Source organism: Cyanistes caeruleus, chromosome 2, assembly GCF_971803275.1.
Source record: "Cyanistes caeruleus chromosome 2, bCyaCae1.hap1.1, whole genome shotgun sequence".
Classification (NCBI taxonomy): domain Eukaryota; kingdom Metazoa; phylum Chordata; class Aves; order Passeriformes; family Paridae; genus Cyanistes; species Cyanistes caeruleus.
In genome coordinates this window covers 22,085,101-22,104,930 of record NC_141702.1, presented here as the reverse complement: position 1 = coordinate 22,104,930, position 19,830 = coordinate 22,085,101, and the positions used below count along the sequence as shown (strand labels likewise).

Sequence of the window (19,830 nt, the reverse complement as noted above, 5' to 3'; positions counted from 1 at the left end):
CACTTCTTAGTTAAAGAGTCACTTTGTAGTTAAAAACTACTAGAAAAAGTAGTTTTTAAGATAAAAAAATATTTTCCTCTGTCATTATTCTAAAATGATGGTTGATTAAATTGGTTGTGCTAAGGCTTTAACTTTGAAAAAAAAAACCAAAATAAAATTCAGTCTAAAACATAAATTCATTAGTGAGATTTACAGAGCACAGGATAGAGGGGCTTATGCTGAGAGCATTGAGTCGCCCTGTCTGTCACATTGTAATCAGCTATATATTGAATTATATTTTCCAAAGAAATTCAAATAAAACAAATATTATTCATAGATACATATTAGAAATTAATTATTAAAGGATTTTAACTTGTGGCCTTTTAAAAAAAAAAGTCTAATTCCATTTCATTTATTTGAATTCCATTTCTATTGATTTTAACTATGAAAAAAATCCTCATAAAAGCTTAGATATAATGGCTTGAATGGTTGTACAGTTATTTAGAATTCCCCATAGACAAAGGGCTGCACACCATTACCTGTAACTGTTCAGTTGAAGAAAAGCAACAACTTTTTATCCAAAAGAAAGGGCTTTTGGGACCTCATGAAACAATATACATGCAGTATCAGTACAAAATATGTGCCCCTTGTTTCTCACAGTTATACCTTGCTGTCATAAAGCAGAGAAGCTCAGTTTTCTATACAATGGTGATTGCATCAAAGATTCACAGCATGTTTACAACAGAGAAAAAATATCTCACAACACCCCCACCCCCCCAAAAAAAAACCCTAACCAAAACAAAACAAAAAATCCCACCTGATACCTGAGTAGAAATTATGGTTTGAAGGAAATAATCTGGCAGCAATAAGTCTTTTCTTAAATGCACATGTTTATATTCTTCACAAAATGGAGCACTTCTGAGAAAGATGGCAAAATAGAAGAAATTATTAATTGAGATGTTAAGACTAGAAATTGATGTTGTAGTTCACATGCTTAATTTTTGACATGGGATCTCTGTTAGCCTGTGTCTTATAACAGAAAAATGTCGGCAAAATTGATGTTATATGTACAACACCAGTTTCTATGCCAAAGCTGTGTTCAACAGGGAATACTACAGAGAGTGTTATTTTGTGACAGTCATGTAATGGATCCTTGTTTTAAATATATAAGGAGTAAAAATGCTTATGAAGAAGAGAAGTAAAAGTGCCTGATATTAGAACCCTTCCACAGAATTGAAAGAGCAAAGATGACTTAAAATCTCTCCTATTAATGCTGTTTTAATAAAAAGATTAGTTTACAAAATGATAATTTAAACTTGTGGGTCATAAGAATTGCTAAGGCCTCTGTGATGCTTATCTTTGGGTTGCAGAGTCCAAATGAACATAGTATGTGTATGTACTACAATTTGACTATTACTTTTCATCAAACTGAAATTTTCCATTTTTGATTGTATTGTTCCCTGGAATATAGTATGTTACAGAGTAATATTTTAGATTTTCTTACATAATTTATTCTATTTTCCATAAAGATATTTATTTAACAACATATTAGAGCTGAACAAAAGATTTTGGTGCCACTCCTCCTGAGACAATGTCCTAACCAGCATTACATTATGAGCAAATATTAAGATGGGTTAAACCATCACTGGATTACTGTAAAGTCTACCTGAACTTCAGTAAATCTTTCACTACTATCTCCCATGGACAGTCCATTAGCAGCTCATGGCTCTGAAGGTGCACTCTTCACTGGGTTGAAAACTGTCTGGGCTCAGAGAGTGGTGGTGGCTGACAACCAGCTGGCAGCCAGTCACAAGTGGTGTCCCAGGGTTTAGTATTGAGGCCAGTCCTGTTTAATATCTTCATTGATTATCTGGATGAGAGGATCAAGTGCTTTGCAGAAAACACCATATTGGGCTGGAGTGTTGACTGAGGGATCTGAACAGTCTGGACCAACGGTCCGAAGTTCAACAAGACCAAGTGCCAGGTCATGCACTTGGGTCACAACAACCCCTGCGGTGCTACAGGCTGGAGGCAGAGTGGCTGGCAAAGCTGCAAGGCAGAAAAGGACCTGGGGCTGCTGGTCCTCAGCTGAACATGAGACAGTGTGTGCCCAAGTGGCACATAAGGCCAGTGACATTCTGGCTTGTATCAGAAATAGCAGTGCGTCCAGAGGAGAAGGGCAACAAGGCTGATGATGTGTCCAGAGAATGAGTCATATGAGGAGAAGCTGAGGGGGAAGGGGTTGTTTAGCCTGTAGAAAAAGAGGCTCACGAGAGACCTTAACACTGTCCACAACTTACTGGAAGGAGGCTGGAGCCAGGTGGGAGTCAGTTTCTTCTCCCAGGCAACCAGCACCAGGACAAGAGGAAATGGGCACAAGCGGTGCCAGCGGAGGTTCAGGTCAAACATCAGGAAGAATTTCTTCATGAAAGAGAATTTGGGCATTGGAATGGTCTTCCCAGGGAGGTAGTGGAATCACCATTCCTGGAAATGACTGGATATGGCATTTAGTGCTATGGTTGAGTTGACAAGGTGTAGTTCAGTCAAAGATTCAACTGAATGATCCTGGAGATCTTTCTCTAACCTTTATGATTCTATGATTCAATAAAATAAACCTGTAGGAGCTGAACTTCTTAGTATTTTTGCCTATCACTTTTGCTTGCTTGAATGCACAAAGATATTTATGTAGAGTTGCTTTTTTGGGTTTATTTTTGTTTGCTTCTTTTCTTTGAAGAAGCTTTGTACATACCTTGTGCTGGGGGTTAGGTGTCTCTCCTTTTGTTCCTTCTTACCTATAGAATTTTTCCCATTAATTGCAGGGAAACCTGACTGATAGTACTTTTTGGGTGATTGACAAAATAGAGTTTGGCTGAGCCCAGGGGGAAAGGGGGCAGGTAAAATGGAGGGTGGGGGCAGCTGCTAGTGGGCTCGTTTCTTTGGCTTCAGAGTAGGACACACTCAGAGATGTTGTTCATTGGGGAAAGGAATTCACCATAACCCAGACAGCTGCTGCTGCTTCTTCTTCTGCTGCTGCTGCTTCTCCTCCTTCTTCTCCTTCTCCTCCTTCTTCTCCTTCACCTCATTCTTCTCCTTCTCCTTCTCCTTCTCCTCCTCCTCCTCCTCCTCCTCCTCCTCCTCCTCCTCCTCCTCCTCCTCCTCCTCCTCCTCCTCTTTCTCCTTCTCCTTCTCCTTCTCCTTCTCCTTCTCCTTCTCCTTCTCCTTCTCCTTCTCCTTCTCCTTCTCCTTCTCCTTCTCCTTCTCCTTCTCCTTCTCCTTCTCCTTCTCCTTCTCCTTCTCCTTCTCCTTCTCCTTCTCCTTCTCCTTCTCCTTCTCCTTCTCCTTCTCCTTCTCCTTCTCCTTCTCCTTCTCCTTCTCCTTCTCCTTCTCCTTCTCCTTCTCCTTCTCCTTCTTCTTTGTATTCTGCTTCTTCTTCTCCTTCTTCTTCTTCTGCTTCTTCTTCTTCTCCTTCTTCTTCTTCTTCTTCTTCTTCTGCTTCTGCTTCTTCTGCTGCTGCTTCTGCTTCTGTGGACCCTGCACATCCTGTCCTAGTGGAATACGTGGCAGTGCCAGCCACCACCATGGAGCTTCTGTTACATCTTGTCCACTGGCTTGGGATCTCAGCTCATCCCTGCTGATCCACCTCAGCCACCGGCCCAGGATCTCAGCTCATCCCTGCTGTTCCAGCCGACTGTTCCTCGGAGCCCTGCAGGAGCACCGGGACTGACTGCCCGAGGGGTTTGTGCAAACAAAGCCTCTCCTCCATCCCATCTCAGCCGAGAAAGCTGTCACAGGGCCCCTGGTTCTGTTTTCTTGCTAATGCTGTAGTTATTGTTGTTTGTCTGCCTTGTTATAAATGCTAGTAAAGAACTGTTATTCCTATCCCCATATCTTTGCCTGAGAGCCCCTTGATTTCAGAATTATAATAATTCGGAGGGAGAGAGTCTGCATTCTCATTCCAAGGGAGGCTCCTGCCCTCCCTAGCAGACACCTGTCTTCCAAACCGAGACACCTTGGGAAACTTTAAAAACACACCTCTTTAGTATATATGAGAAAAGTAGAAGAAAAAGAGTCTGCTGCCTAAAAAGTTACAGTTAAAAACAGCATATTATGAGTTTCAAAGAATGATAGTTGTACATTCTAATGAAGTCTTCTAATATTTTTGATGCATTCTATTTGCTTATTGAATGAAGACTAATTGAGCAAAGTTATCAAAAGTCATGAAGGAACAATTTCTAATTCTTTATCTTAATTTACTAAAAGCTTATATAGCTGAAAAGTATCACTTGTCCAACTATGTTAAAGAAAATTACTTTTTCTTCTCTTCTTTTATTCACTACTGTAATTTAGAAGTTTCTCTAGATGTTTAACTAATTAAAAATTCTCTCCTTTAACAAGAATATTAAATTTCATTGGTTTTAAATCTTCAGAATGACAAATAAAAGAGACAGTGAGTTGCAATGGGATTTTTTTTCTCATCTTTGTAATGTACCTTCTTTTATTCCCATAAAATTTTAGACCTTTAGATACTTTTACAAGTTAGAAAAATGCAAGAATAGGTATACTTTACTAAAGGACATTTGTATCTGATAGAAACATCTTAAACATAGAGAGGTCTGAAGAGAAAGTTCAATTTTTTTGCTCTCTCTCCAAACATAAGATATAATTTTCATTTATATGTGCTATTTATAATGAAATTTAAAATTATATATATATATTATGAAATATTATAACATATATATCATATAATATATGATATATATTATGAAATTATAAAATATTTTTATGTGTTTGAATCAAGCTATAGTTAAATATATGCTGATTCCTAGTTTTTGTTCTCAGCAATTTTAATATTCAATGCCATAATATAGTACTTCAGACTTTAGGGTGCAGTGTCATTGAAAAATTATGCTGGTGTCTAGCACAGTCAAACTATTTTACTGAAAGGCAAATTGTGGAAGGGTTTCTGTACTTTGATAGGTTATCTCTAACTGTGATCAGTCATTGAAAATGCTGAGTTTATTTTATTTGAAAAATGGTTTTCCTCCATCTGGAACCATGAAAAGTTTTGATCTATGTAAAGATTGTGTGTGTAGTGCTGAGAGATGATTATTCGTTGGGGAAAGTCACTTTACCTTGTTCTATCATGAAATGACAGTTTGTGTAAGGGATTTCTTCAGCAGCCGGTGAATAGGGTCAATAATCCAACATTGCCTGAAAATACAAAGATCTATAGTATTTTTCAACCTTCTACATTTTCTTTCTAGTTTTTGATCTTGCATCTGGCTTTAGTCAATATTTCTCCTTTGCCTTTGAGTACTACATTTTATTATAGAAAAATGTGTAACTGTGCTGTAATTTCAAAATTGCATTGAAACATTGTGCTCAGTGGGAGGTTTAGTGCATTTCTGTGGAGCAGAACTGTTTCTGTTGTATATTTGCAATTAATGAAGAGAAACCAAATTAAAATGAGACCAGTGTGGGCAATAAAAACTCTCCTACCTGTGTACTAACTCACTAAGATTGCTGTTCTGAAAGATCTGTTCTGGAGGTGCTGAATTAACAAGGAGACAATTCTGAAACTGAGGGTCATTGTATAACTTTGAGGGAAGGTCACAGTGTCCTCCTTTTACATGGTCATTGCTACTTGCCACTAATGATAGCGATGTGAACCTGTAAGAAATAGCAGTAGTTTTTAATCCAAAAGAGTAAGGTCAGAACAGATGAAAAATAGTCTGAGAGGATGAGCTATTAAATTAATTTGCTGCTTCTCTTTGATGACCCAGTTTTAAGCTCTCTTTCATTTTTAAAAGAACTGGGATAGAGTATTCTCCCATTTAATGCTGGCTTTGGTTGCTGGTTTGAAGCTGAGAGTCATAGTTTTACAACCTTCTACTCTTTTAACAAGTAAGTGCTGTCAGTTTGTAGAATATTTTGGTCCTGTGTTTCTTAGTGGGATGATAACTAACATGGGACAGAGTGACTTTGCTCCCTCCTTTTCTTTTGCCCAGGTTATTGACATAGAACAAGGTGAGAAGATCAGATATTTTTTCTGTTCAATGTCTGAAAAAGCATGGAATGAATAATACCATTCTGCTAAATAATAATAAAAATAATAATAATTTCTGCTCTGAAATAATAGTCATTTTAAAGTTCTTAACAATGGAATTGTTTTTCATTTCAGATTAATTATTTTAGTTATATAAATTTTATCACATAACTGAAGTAACACTATGGATATTAATCCTAATTCAAGTCACATTCAAGCAAAAAATCAAATTGCCCCCATTTACAAATATTACCCATTTCCAAGAAATAAAACATACATTCACAGAGGCCTTATTTTAGTTTACTTTATTTGTAGTATAGGACAGAGAAAAATGTATCAAAAAAGTCATGCAGGTTCAGCTGATTTAAAATAAAACTGGATATATTCCATGTATTATTAACATACTTGGTATTTTAATTCAACAAGTGTTTATTCAAATTGGTATTTAACCATTAAAAATCCAGAAAAAAAAAAAAAAAAACAGAAAAAATCAGAAAGAAAAAAAAATATAGCTTACAATATAAATTAAAAGACAGCTAATACATCTTCACACTTTCCTTAGATCCCACTTACAATTTATTCTTGGTTAGGTGGATGAAAACCCATTCTAAATCCAGTTTTCCTAAGAGGAAAAGGTCATCAGATCATAGTGTACTACTGACCATTGAGTGAATTTTTGATACACATAACTTCACTCAGTGGATTTTAGAAACTTTTGATCATCTCCAAAATCACTCCTACTCACAGAGAAAGCTCAGAAATATCTAAGAGCTGAACTCTAAACTCCTCCAGCTACCATTGAAACCAGAGGCAAATCGGTCACAAAGCAATAAGTTTGAGCTGAATATCCTTGTTTGAATTTTTTTGGTACCAAAGACCATGCTAAAACAGACAGACTGGTTTCAGGATTTGAATTACTATTTAAAGATTATTTTCTGTACCATACACCATGCTTTGTCAGATGTCTTTGTAAATGCTCTGGATAAATACAGCATTGCAAAGTGTAGATTTGTAAAAAATCAGACAAAGAAAAATGTCTAACCTCTGAAAGAATCCTTGATGACTTTCCAGTCATCAATTTTTCTGTAATTTCATCCATGGAGGTTTTCATTATATACTCCTACATGACAATAACCCCAAGCATGTGTTCCTTTACCTTTTGTCATAATGGATGAGAATTAAAATTTTGAATGTAGATAATAGTAAATGCACATTAATATTAAACATTCAGAAAAAAAAATAATAAAAAGAATGATCAAATTTATATTCATTTTTTTATGGGTTATCAAAATTATTTGTAATTCATAGTATTTATCCCATTACTGACTTTATACAAAATGCAAGAACAAAGTTGTCAGTCTTACTTTGTCTGAGCTTTTCTTGACCTGCCTGGAGATTGCTTTTAACTTTTTTAGCTACAACAGTAGTAGTCTATTGCTCAAGTGACTACTGTCTAAACTATTCTGCTTTCATCTTTTTACATCATGTATGTCTGCACGATATATGATTGTTATACCATTTTTTATATTTTCCAATTGGGTGGTAATAATAATAGGTAGTGGAAAAATAAATCTAACATGTAACACAAAAAGAAAAAGTAGGCACTGGAATATGTGTATAACAATTTTAATTGCATTATTATAGACTTTTCCTGTCTTGGTTTGTTGATTGGTTGTTGTTTGGGTTTTTTCAATTGGTGCCAAAATTAAAAAAAATTAATATTTCAAATGCACTAACAATGAATTACTGATTTTTGAAGTGTTTTTCTTGGGTACATATAAACCAAAGAATTTGAAGTGGAACTGATGCCTTAATTTAAGGCGACAGTACATCTAAATCCTTGGACATGTTTATTCATATATATGTCCCCTGATCACTTAAATTAGTTCTTCACTTTCAATTCAGTGTATCCATGATTTTCTTGGCCAAGAGCTAATTTCGTTTGGTGGGGATGCCTTCATGTCCCTAGGCTTCAATACTTCTGCATTGAAACTGTATCATCTAATACTTCCATGAAGCATAATCCGGTAAAGCTACAGGTGATGTTGAACCATGTGCACAGTTTGTCCTAAAAATGTCTCTTTCATAGCTTACTGAGGGTATATAATCATAATTTAAATGCTCAGGAAACACAGCATTTCGCTCTGTCAGTGTGAACTGATGTATAAATTCTTTGGTCAAATACGTATTTTTCTTTTCTTACTAGAGTTTAAAAATATCAAGTATGAGTGTTCAATATCCCATTTTGTATCTAAATACAAAAACATAAAAAAAAAAAGGGGGGGGGGCTTATGAACTTTCAGAATTGTGAAACCTCAAACTCAAAATATATGCAATGCTAAGGTATAATATACATAAAGCCTTAATTTCTATTCTTCATCGAGGTCGTGGTTTAACCCCAGCCAGCAAACGAAGCCCACTCAGCCACTCACACACTCCCACCAGTGAGGTCAGGGAGAGAATTAGAAGGGTAAAATATAAAATCTCATGGGTCAAGATAAAGTCAGTTTAATAGGGAAAGCAAAAGCTGCACACACATGCACAACAAACCAAGGAATTGATTCACTGCTTCCCACAGGCAGGCAGGTGTTCAGTCACCTCCAGGGAAGCAGGGTCCCAGCACACATAATGGTACTTGAGAAGACATATGCCATCACTCCAAACATCTCCCACTTCCCCCTTCTTCTCTCCAGTTTATACATGGACCATGATGCCAAATGGTCTGGAATATCCCTTTGGTCAGTTTGAATCATCTGTCTCAGCTGTGTCTTCCAAACTTCCCATGTACCCCCAACTTCCTCACAAGTGCGTCAGCACAAAAAGAAGAAAAGACCTTGGCTCTGTGTAAACCCTTCTTGGCAATAACAAAAATGTCTCTATTATCAACCCTGTGCTGAACACAAATCCAAAATGTAGCTCCATACTTGATAATGTGAACAAAATCAACTCTACCTCAGCTGAAGCCAGCACAATAGGTATGACTTTCTGAACAATTTGGTTACTTTTCATATAGATCGTCAACAAGGAACAGATATAGACTATTCTCTGTAATGTGAATCTATTATCTGAGAGAAAAAAAACACTTTTCAACTTATCTCCTGATTTATATGGTAGAAAAAAAAAATTGCTCATTGACTTCCTAAATGTTGAAGATGAGTGAATTTAGATACTAATTTAGAATTTAGTTACATGTACTAAGCTCCTGGTGTTGTAGATTAGTATTATATCTATATATATATTTCATTTTTTGCAGCACATTAATTGTAGGAGTCAGGATTGTAAAATAGAAAGGAATCAAAACCATGCATATTAAAAATTCTAGTTGCTGTTTGGGTTCTGTAACAATTTTTCTGTGAAGTTTTGAGAATGTCATTATTAATACCTTGCCATTTTAGATTGGAAGCTTGAAGCCTTAATTATTAATAGACATAACAAATACTTCAGATATGCTAAAAGCATTGATGGAATTAGTTGACGATTCTTCTTGTGTCCAGATTACTGTGCCACTCCTCAAGGCAGGACAAATGAGTGTTTTATTCTTTTCCCTCTCCTCTTTGCCATACACCATACACAAAAGCTACCAAAAAAGTTGTAGATTGACCCTGGCTGGCAGCCAAGGCCCGCACAGCCACTCAGTCACTTCCCCTTCAGGGGGTGGAGGAAAAAACTGAATGAGTAAATGAGTTAAAGATAACAAATGTGTATGCAAACAAAGTAAAACAAATAATTAATTCACCACTTCCCATGGCCACCTCCAGGGAATCAGAGCCCCATGATGCAGAATGGTGACTTTGGAAGACAAAAGCCATCACTCTGAATCCCTGCCTTCCATCTTCTTCCCTGAGCTGTATATGCTGAGCATGACACCATATGGGGTGGGATATCCCTCGGGTCAGTTTAGGTCAGCTGTCCTGCCTGTGTCCCCTTCTGACTTCTTGTGTATCCCCAGCTCACTGATGTAGTGGTGTAGGAGAAAAAAGCCCTTCATTCAGTGTAAGCACTGATCAGCAATAACAAAACTGAATTCTTACCATGATTCCCAGCATAAATCCTAACTACAGCCCTTTACTAGCTGCTATGAGGAAAAATAACTCTATCCCAGACAAAACCAGCAGAGAAGTAAAAGTCTGGTGAATGTATTTCAATATATATATGATGTCTAGAGAAGCAGCAGCAAAAAATTTAGATTTATGGAATTGAAAAGTGGATAAGATATACAAATGGAATATCATTGAATATTAAGGCATGCAAACGTATAACAGACTATTAGTCATTTATACTTCGTGGCTCTGTATAATTTAGTTTTCAGACATGAAATAGTTTTTTTTCTTGCTGATCAAATAGAAAGGGAAAGGCTTAAAAACACTTATGTTGGAATTTTCCAAGGTCTATCATCAATATTTTATCTTTTTTAGTATTTTACCAAAAGTTTAATTTATTTTGCTTGCTAAAGGGATATATATTTTTAAAATTTTCATTCTAGATTTATGGAACTTACTTCAATAAAAATGTGGATTTTTTTGTATTTCAAAATATTTTTTTCCATTGGACATTTACATTGTTATAAAGCTTTATTTTCTTCTATTGCATTTTTATACTTGTAAAATATTTAATATTTAAGGTGTTTTCCTTGCATCATGTCAAAAATACAGTTTTTTGATCAAAAATTTGTGGGAATAATATATGCTCTTTTCAAAAAAATGTTTTTTCTTTTATTTCATGTGCTTAAAGGATATTTTTACTTGATCTATCTTTATGGGATTTTTTTTCTGATCATTAAAAATTACCACTTCCACAGGGAAGTACTTCTAAATAATAATAATAGCATATGTAAAATATGTTTATTTGGAAATCAAAGACTTGAGTGCAGCTTATGAAAAAAAAACAATGGAGTTTGTTTAAAAACACAACATACTCTCTTTCTGGTAACCATGGCAGCACAGTGAGAGTGGCAGAACATTTCTTAAAAGCTGTAGAAAACACTTCTATAAGAAGATCAGAACTGAATCACTATTGTCACCCATAGATTTTGATTTCTTTTAAAATTCTACTCCTAATTTGTTCATCAAATACATTCAACAGGCTCAGAGGCAGGTATGCTGAAAACAGCTTCAGGCCTTTTAATGGTGGGGGCTAGAAACTAATTTTTGAGCATGAATTATACAGTCAGTGGCTGGAACAGCCTGAAGACACAAAAGCCATGTCATATTCATGCATAGGATGTTTGTTTGTTAGGATTTATACAATACTTTAATGCTACACCCTGAATATAAAAGTTCTGTATACCATCATATACTTTTTCCTTGCCTACCTGGGGGGAGGAAATGAAAGTCAGAAAATATCTGTAAATAATTTTCAAAAAAAGCCATGAATAGACTTCTTTTTCCCTTTTCTGTGCCTATTTCCTGCTTTTATGGGTGTGTATGTTTATGGGTGCTCACAGGCTGAAGAGCCTGTGTCTGTGCAGTTGTAGTTCACAAGTGGTACATAAAATGCTGTTGAAAATATCTCCAGAAGCAAATGTTATTGTGCCAGGGTTCAGTGTGGATGCAGTTCAGTCAACCAGCTGGACCAGTTTTTGTTTCTTCTTTGTTTCAATCTTTGGTGATTTTGGATAAATAATATCAGTAGTTCTTTATTTGAGAAAAAATGAAATGGAAATCAGTGTTCTTTTTCTTTAAGATATTCTTACAGTATGTAAGATTTTCTAAAAGGTATTCAAATATCCAGCTGTATTTTTATATTTAATATATTCTAAAATACCCAAATAATTTAAAAACAAAAAAAAAAAAAAGACTTTAAGATTTCATTTCTGACGTCTAGGTTTGGAAAACGCAGTAATTTTGCATGTGACTTAATAAATAATACATTGATGTTTGCCTAGCTGTCAGCTTAAGCCACTGTGATAAGAATGGTTAATTAGTAAGAGCAGGAATTTTTTAACCTCTTCACATTCTTAGTTCCATGGTAAATTATAGAATTATAGAATCACATAACATTTAGGATTGGAAAAGTCCTCAAAAACTGTCTGTTTTCAAGCCCCCTGCCATGGGCATAGAACCTTGCACTAGGTCAGGCTGCTCAAAGCCCCATCCAACCTGGCCTTGAATGCTTTGATGTCTCCCTCTGACCAGTGTTTGTTATGTTATATGATAAAACTGAAGAGAAAGAAAAATCTTAAGCCATTACTAATTACAGGTAGGAAGAGGGAATTGTCCCTTTAAGAACTAAGGACTTTGAGTGATAGCATGGAGAAATTTGTACAGAAGCCAAAAGCCTCATCTTGATAGTGTCTATTGCTGTTTTGGGTTTTTTCCTTTTCCTCTTCAAACAAATTCATGTGGTTCTCTCTTCATCCTAGCATATTTTAGCTATGGATTTGTTCAGTTAGGAATATTATTATCCTAAAGCTTTTTGCAAAGAGGGAGAAATAGTTACTTCTAAATTGCATGAACATAGTTGGTGGAATTTTTTAAATAAGTCTCTTATTTACATACCTTGAGTTAGAGCAAGGCCGTAGGTATTTATGCAAGTTCAACTCGTCACGTGCACAAAACAGAAGCAGAGTTCTAGACAAGTACCATTACAGCTCTGGGCCGTCACTCCTTTTGGCATAACCCTGCTCTTCCACACGCAGTCCCCGCGGTGCCCCCACCCTGGCTGTGGCTCAGCCATGCCCTGTGCTGGGCAGCTGAATCTGGATGGATCTGGCTGGAACCGGTTGTGTCCGGCTGTGTCTGGCTGGAACCGGCTGTGTCTGGCTGTGTCTGGCTGGAACCAGCTGTGTCTGGCTGTGTCTGGCTGTGTCCGGCTGGAACCGGCTGTGTCCAGCTGTGTCTGGCTGGAACCGGCTGTGTCTGGCTGGAACCGGCTGTGTCCAGCTGGAACCGGCTGTGTCTGGCTGGAACCGGCTGTGTCTGGCTGTGTCTGGCTGGAACCAGCTGTGTCTGGCTGGAACCGGCTGTGTCTGGCTGTGTCCGGCTGTGTCCGGCTGGAACCGGCTGTGTCCGGCTGGCATCGGCTGTGTCTGGCTGTGTCCGGCTGGAACCGGCTGTGTCCGGCTGGGGCAGCCCCGGCCTCCCCTCGGAGCCGCTGCAGCTGCTGGAGCCTGGGCACGGCTGCAGTTGGTAATGTTGTAATATGTCTAGCACAGGAGTCTGGGCTGCAGGTTGAGCTCTGGTGGGAGCCTGAGACAAAAGGCTGTACTGCCCACCTTTGGGATAGCAGAGGACATGAAGATGGGTGGTGTCAGCCAGGTGAATAGATACTGAGACACAGCAGGAAAGACAATTGCCAAACCTTTTGAATAACAAAGGAAGCAAAGTCCATTGACACCAGCAAGATGGATGGACACAGAGGAGTCAGGAGCTGGAAACTCAGGAGGAAAAGCAAGACTTATGCTTGGTGAGACTGTGAGGGTGTAAAAGCCCAGTGGTTTCCTGGTTGGGATTCTCCTCAGAGGCATCAGCTTGAGCTGTTTCAGTGTGAGTTCACTGTGAATAAATGGCTTTATGGGATGAGGCATCTGAGACTGATGCGGGAGACCCAGGGTGAAATCCATGAGGAAACTTGGTCTGACTGGGAGGGTGGGGTGTGCAGGGAGTGAAATGGGGACTGGTCAGATCACTGGAGCTGCCCACTGTGAAGGGGCTCTGGTCCCTGCTGTGAAAGTCTCTGGTGGTGAGAGTGTGATTGCCAGTCTCATAAATGGTCAGACTGTATAGTTTCCTTAATATTAACTCACAAAGAACAGACCACCATCACGTTTTTCAATTTTTTATCCATGCCATGTTTCATTTTTCATTTTATCCAGCCTGCCGTGCATACTGATTTTACATGGTAAAGATATTTACATTTGTTCATTGTATGCTAAGCAAGAAAGTTTTCCCTTTGGCTGGGTTGTCTTTAAAAGGAAAAATGCAACCAGCATAAAACTTCATGTTTCATATTGCATGCAGACCTGTGGGCAGTCTTATGCATTTTGAGGAAAAATTCAGGACCTAGTCATTTTTATGCTAGAAAGATACAGATGATATTTTCTTCCCAGCAAACCTTGCAGACCTCTGCATAGAATCCAAACACAGGCTGGAGGTGGTGGTGAGGTGTTGCTGTTTCACTTCTGTAGCTGCTCCACTGCTGTTCACCTGCCTCACCAGGGTTTCTAGGTATCAGAGCAAAAATGAGATATACAACAAAGGACAAACCTTAATTTTCTGCAAGAACCAGAAAACCAGTAAGACCCCATCACCACCACTACTAGTGCCGAAAAACACAATGCACTAAAGAAAAACAGTGCAAACAAACCCCAAACAAAACAAAACAAAACAAAACAAAAAAAGCCAAAACAAAACAAAGACTATCCAGATCCAAAACCCAACTGACCAGCAAACCCTTCTATTGGGAAAGAGGAAGACAGCTTCAGCGATTATGGTTACTTCATGCTCTAAATAGGTTAAGAAAGCTTGTGAATTATTTTTTGCTTTCACCTGCCAGCAATGGCCCATAAAAACCATACACAACCATCATGGGATGATCTGCTAATTTAATCTTCTTTCCATTAACATGTCTGCATAATTTCAGAAGCATTAACCAATCTGCTACTGGTGGTTACTGCTGCTACTGTTGTCAATGGTGTAGCAATACCAGCCACAAGTACTGGTAATCACCTAAATAAGTACTGGTGGCAGTGCTGGTCTCCACCTTCCCTGCCTTCCCTCTTCTTGCTATGGGACAATATGGAAAAAGACATAAATCCTAGTTACAGTGGGCCTTTATTTTTCAAAGACAGTATTCAGTAAATATCCAATAGTGAATACTTCCAGAAGAATAAAATTCATCTTTTGTGCCATGTGAGTAAAGACATGCAGGACATAAAATCTGCCTCTAATTATTGGCAAAGCTTCTTGAATTTCCCTGGTAAACAGAGAATCATAGAATGATAGAATGGTTTGGGTTGGAAGGGACATTTATGGCCATCTAGTCCAGCCTCCTTGCATTAAGCAGGTACACCTTCAACATGTTGATCAGAGCCATCCAGCCTGACAGAATTTTTCCAGGGATCGAATGTCTGCCACTTTTTTCTGAACATCTGTCCCAGTGTTGCACACCCTCATAAAAGAATCTTTACATCTAATCTCAAATTAACTGCATTTCAGTTTAAAGGGGCTGAAATGCATTGTCATAGAGATCCAGAATGTTCCAGTGTGCTGCTTTCTATGGGTCAGTTCAATTTGAGCAGTGATTATTTCACCTACCTGACATATTCCTATAGGCAGATGTCAAATGAGATAGCCCATTGTCAAGTGTTTTTGTTTACTAGTGTGGACAGCACTGCCCTGCAAATACTAACAGAGTAATAAAATAAGATTGCTACAATCACAACCTAACTAGATTTTACTTGTTTCTTTTCTCAAAGCAATGGAATTGGCTTTTTACATCAGTAGTCTGCATTTGATTCATATTTCTATTTAACAGAATAATGCCATGCAGGCTGTCATGGGTGAAATGAGATTTTTCAGCCTCAGAAGGAGGAGCAAGTATTTGTCTTTAAACTGATCTCAAAATGAAATCTTGGTTTTTAAAACATTCTGGGAGTGGCAACAAGGTTACAGAATATCTGCTTCAAGTTACCTAAGGAAAAAAACATCATAACTTTTTTTGTACAGTTGTATGCTGAGGTGGCTTCAAAAGGTTCATTCACAGTATTTGATAATTTCTGTCAATTTCTGTCAATGGAATGACCTCCATTCTACACAGATGTAAAGCTGAAGTGCCCTGTTAGCAGCTAGAAATGGATACTGATAGAATATATCTTGAAGTAGTTTAAAGACACAAGGAAGCTTGTTCCCCAAGTTGGAAGACTTTGGAAAAATCTAACACAGATTCTGATAAAGGACTATTCAGTTTTTTCAAAAGTAAACTGAATTTCTGGCTGCTTTATTGATACCAGCATATTATGTGCAAAACCTGATTATATTAATTGATTCATAAAGCACTGTTTTTTCACCTGTGGTTTTAAAGAAAAAATAAAAAAACACCCAACAGAGAAGATCACGGGCACAGTATACTTTCAGTCATGCATGCAAACAGCTATAGCTTTGAATTCATTTGGGAAACCAGCTTTAATCAATAAAATCCCAGGGTTTTTTTCGTAGTGAGTTTTTCAACAGTTATAAGGAAGGCATGCTGATTTTTAAAGGGTGGTCAGTGATCAAAAAACTCAAAAATGAAGCCTTAGTTTTTCTTCTTTTGGATCATGGCCAAAATAATTGTTTATTTAAAGGTTGTCTTGGTTTACTTACATTACAAGGACCAGAATATATTTGAGGAGTCAGCATAGCCTTTTTTCCCCTTTCTTTCGAGAATTAACAGGTTGACATGAATAAGTCTCTGACTCTGTAAGAGGGAAAGAAATTATCAGTTTGGCATTTCACCTAAATAAACAGACCCATCAGAATGATTGAGGTTACATATTCAAGAGAGAAGTGCATATCTGACACATAGAGGCCATAGAAAATTGTGATGAATTGCCTAGGGTTTTTATTAATTATTATTGTCATAGTGACGAGAGTAAGGGGAACATTTTGCAGCTCACATCCACCCTGCTAATGTCAATGAAGATGAGAAAAGAGCCAAGCTGAAATAATGGTTTAAATGTTTTTGCTGTATATTTTAAAAATATACACCATCTGAGATATTTGTATAACTGCATGTCATTGTGTACAAAAGAAAAGCATTAATTTTCATGGGTTCCTTACCTAGATTCTCTATAACTTTAGACAGTCCCTTTACATAATTAACAAAAATGATGAAGTGTGTATTTTTAATTGGTGAAAAGTTCTTCTGTGAGGTGGTTCCTTTATCTATACTATAGTGGTTTTCTCAACTGGAATACTGTCTGTAATTACAGCAGTTGTAGATAGACAATTCAGGGCACAAAACATTCTCGCTCTATTTCAAGTATGATCTGAGTTACTTTATATAAAACAAATATCAGGTCAAATTATGTACTGCTGCTGTTCTACTTTTTGAACTTTGGTTTGAGAAGCATAATTCTGTCTTTTGAAATAGTGCCATATGATATCCATTCTGTAGATTCATGGTATTTAAATGTCTATTTAGGACATCTTGTTAAATACTGTAAGCTTTCAAATGAGTAATACAAACACTTGCACTTTGGTTTGTTGTTTTTTTGGGTTTTTTTTTCCCCACAAGTCTTTTTAAAATGTTAAGTGTGGAAAATGTTAAAATGTTAGGTCTGTGAAAAAAAATGTTAAAAACATATTAAAAGAAAAAATAGTGCTGAATTTTCTGGTAGTTCCTTCATATACAATCTTACACATATTTCCTGCTTACACAAAATGTCAAAATAATTTTCACTGAGTAGAAGCCTGAAAAGTGGAAACAGTAATATAACTCAAAAAATAAAAAAGTCTAAATCCTATTTCTTGAATATGACATTTTTACTAAATTGCTTTATACTAAGTTATCAGAAAATGCTTCATTGTAAGGATTCACAGTTCTGGAGTCCCTTCTGGACTGGGACACTCAAAAGGGAGTGGAGATCAGTACTTTCTCTTTGCAGATGTAGGCAGATCAGCAGAAGCAACAGTCTCTCTTCTGCACACTGCAATGGAAAAAAAAAAGCTAAATGATCACAGAAGTAAATGGCCATGATCCATGTCCATTTTGAATTTAGCTTTGTAAATGTTACTTTAAAAAGGAAGTCCTTTGTGTATTTAGAAGATAAAAGGATTGCAGAAGAAGCCATGTACTATGGGAATTTATTAAATATTCAGCTTGGAGTTCCTGAGAGCTATAATGCTTATGCAGCTTCTGGGATATTCATAGACAGATTTTTTATAGAGTTAACTTAAGAGAACTTTAATTGCAATAAAGCAAAGTTTAGTTGAAATATACTTGCTTTATTTCTTGGAAGGATGGTGCATTCCTCACAATCATTGTAAATAGACATTTGCTGTTTATTCTAGCCAGTAAAATACAGTTCTTAGGATGTCAGCGCTGCATTTGATCACAAGATTTACCACAGAAACTGAATTTATTATATACATGTGATTATTTAATTTATAATCAAATAAAATGTTTCTTTTATTGAAAAAGACAGCTTCTGGAACTATTTAGGTGAAGTATTAAGCACAGAAATTAGACCTGTAAAATTAACAGCTTTGTTCTATTAAATTTTGTGCCTTTCAATGCCTCATCTCTTTTCCACTTGAACCATGAGATATAGAACCATTTATAGGATCAGTCTCTTACTGGTTCCTTTTATTGATTATAGTATGATTACTATTTTGGTTGAGGCAGGTAGAGCAAATCACAGACGTTTTATTGAGTCTTCTCGGTTTTATCTATCAATAAAATGAGTAGAAAGAATGAGATGTTAATGATCGTGCTGTTTAAGACACAGACTAGAATTCATTTCTATAACACTAAATGTTTGCCTTCATATTACCTGTGTGTCACCTTGATCATATCTACTAAACCTGCTACCTGCCAATTTAGAGAACTTCTCTAATTTTTTCCTATTGGTATCAGAACATTTCTCTCAGCAGGTACCTCAAAAAAAAAAAAAAAAGAAAAAAAGAAAAAAAAAGAAAAAAAAGCAGCTCCTTCTCCTTTATTCTTCCCATAACCAAATTCATTGTCAGTTTTCCCTTCTAATTTTGTTCATAAGAATTTTTAGAAATGTAATGTATTTTTAAGCTTCCACATGTTTTAATTTCAACAAGAAAGAGAGGGAGAGAACTAATTGAGCTCACTGTACTGACATACCTGTGGTTTTATGACATGGGCATTATATAGAAAACCAAAGAACTTAAATTAATACCTCTAAAGAAAATCATCATCAGCTGGGGTGTTTCTTATTTTGTGATAATTTGTCTTCTTGGTGAAGTGCTAGAATTATTCTGAGTTTATCTAATTGTGAAATAGAGACAGTGTAATTCTCAGTCCTCTTAATAGTCCGGATAAAATATTTCACTTCCTGTCATATACAGAAATTTTAAACAGGGGAAAGTTATCAGAAAGGAAAGACATCTCACAATGGCATGATCTTAAGAAAGCAGCTCAGCAAGAAACTTTGGGAAAGAAAAACAAGAAAAACAAGAGGTTTCACTTAAAAAGTATCCTAAATGTTTTGCTCCAAGTCACATTAAAAACATAGGAAGGCCAGAGAAAAGATTTTTTTCTGTCAGTTAATCTCTTTTTCTATATAAACAGCGCCCTGGTAGACTATTCCATGGTTAGCAGTTATTTTCTAATCTTAATCTCTTTCTCAATGACAAAGCCTGTTTAATTAAATCTGCAAACACTGGATGGTGGACTGATCCCTTTTTTTTTTTTCTCTGCCTCTCAAAATTTAATGGAAAATCCTTTAGGTTATGTTTATGAATGCATATTCTAATGCATATAATTAATGTATTATGCCCATGGGTGTTTTGTTACCTCTTCTTATTTGAAGACAGTACTAAACATACTACTCTGAAAGCAAAACAAAAATATAGTATCATTTACCAGAAAAAAAAAAGAAGCAAGTAATGTATTGATTAACAAATGCATATCAAACAGCTAATTAAGGAAATGAGGAGTTTATTTAAAGAAACTTGTTTAAACTCTTCTTTCTATATTAAAAAAAAAAAAAAAAAAAAAGAATTGTAGTCACCTTCAGCTTTATTTAAGAAATGGCAGTGTGTGGTAAAAATGCTAGATTACACTTTTAAAGGAAAAGAAAAAGACAGCCTTGTGAACCAATAAAATATGTTATAAAGTGGTAGTATATGTACAAG

The 19,830-nt window shown here is 36.5% G+C and overlaps 1 protein-coding gene and 1 long non-coding RNA gene across 5 annotated transcripts in view; one reads left to right on the top strand and one right to left on the bottom strand.

Annotated features, from left to right (window-relative positions):
• CSMD1 (CUB and Sushi multiple domains 1) overlaps positions 1 to 19,830 on the top strand; it is a 1,072,055-nt gene that overhangs the window by 712,643 nt on the left and 339,582 nt on the right. The window lies entirely within an intron of this gene.
• On the bottom strand, positions 802 to 12,702 carry LOC111925896 (uncharacterized). The gene is made up of 4 exons (XR_002862554.2): positions 12,523 to 12,702; positions 5,479 to 5,649; positions 5,112 to 5,190; positions 802 to 897 (listed from the first exon to the last, which is right to left on the bottom strand). It is a non-coding gene; the product is annotated as an uncharacterized LOC111925896 (long non-coding RNA).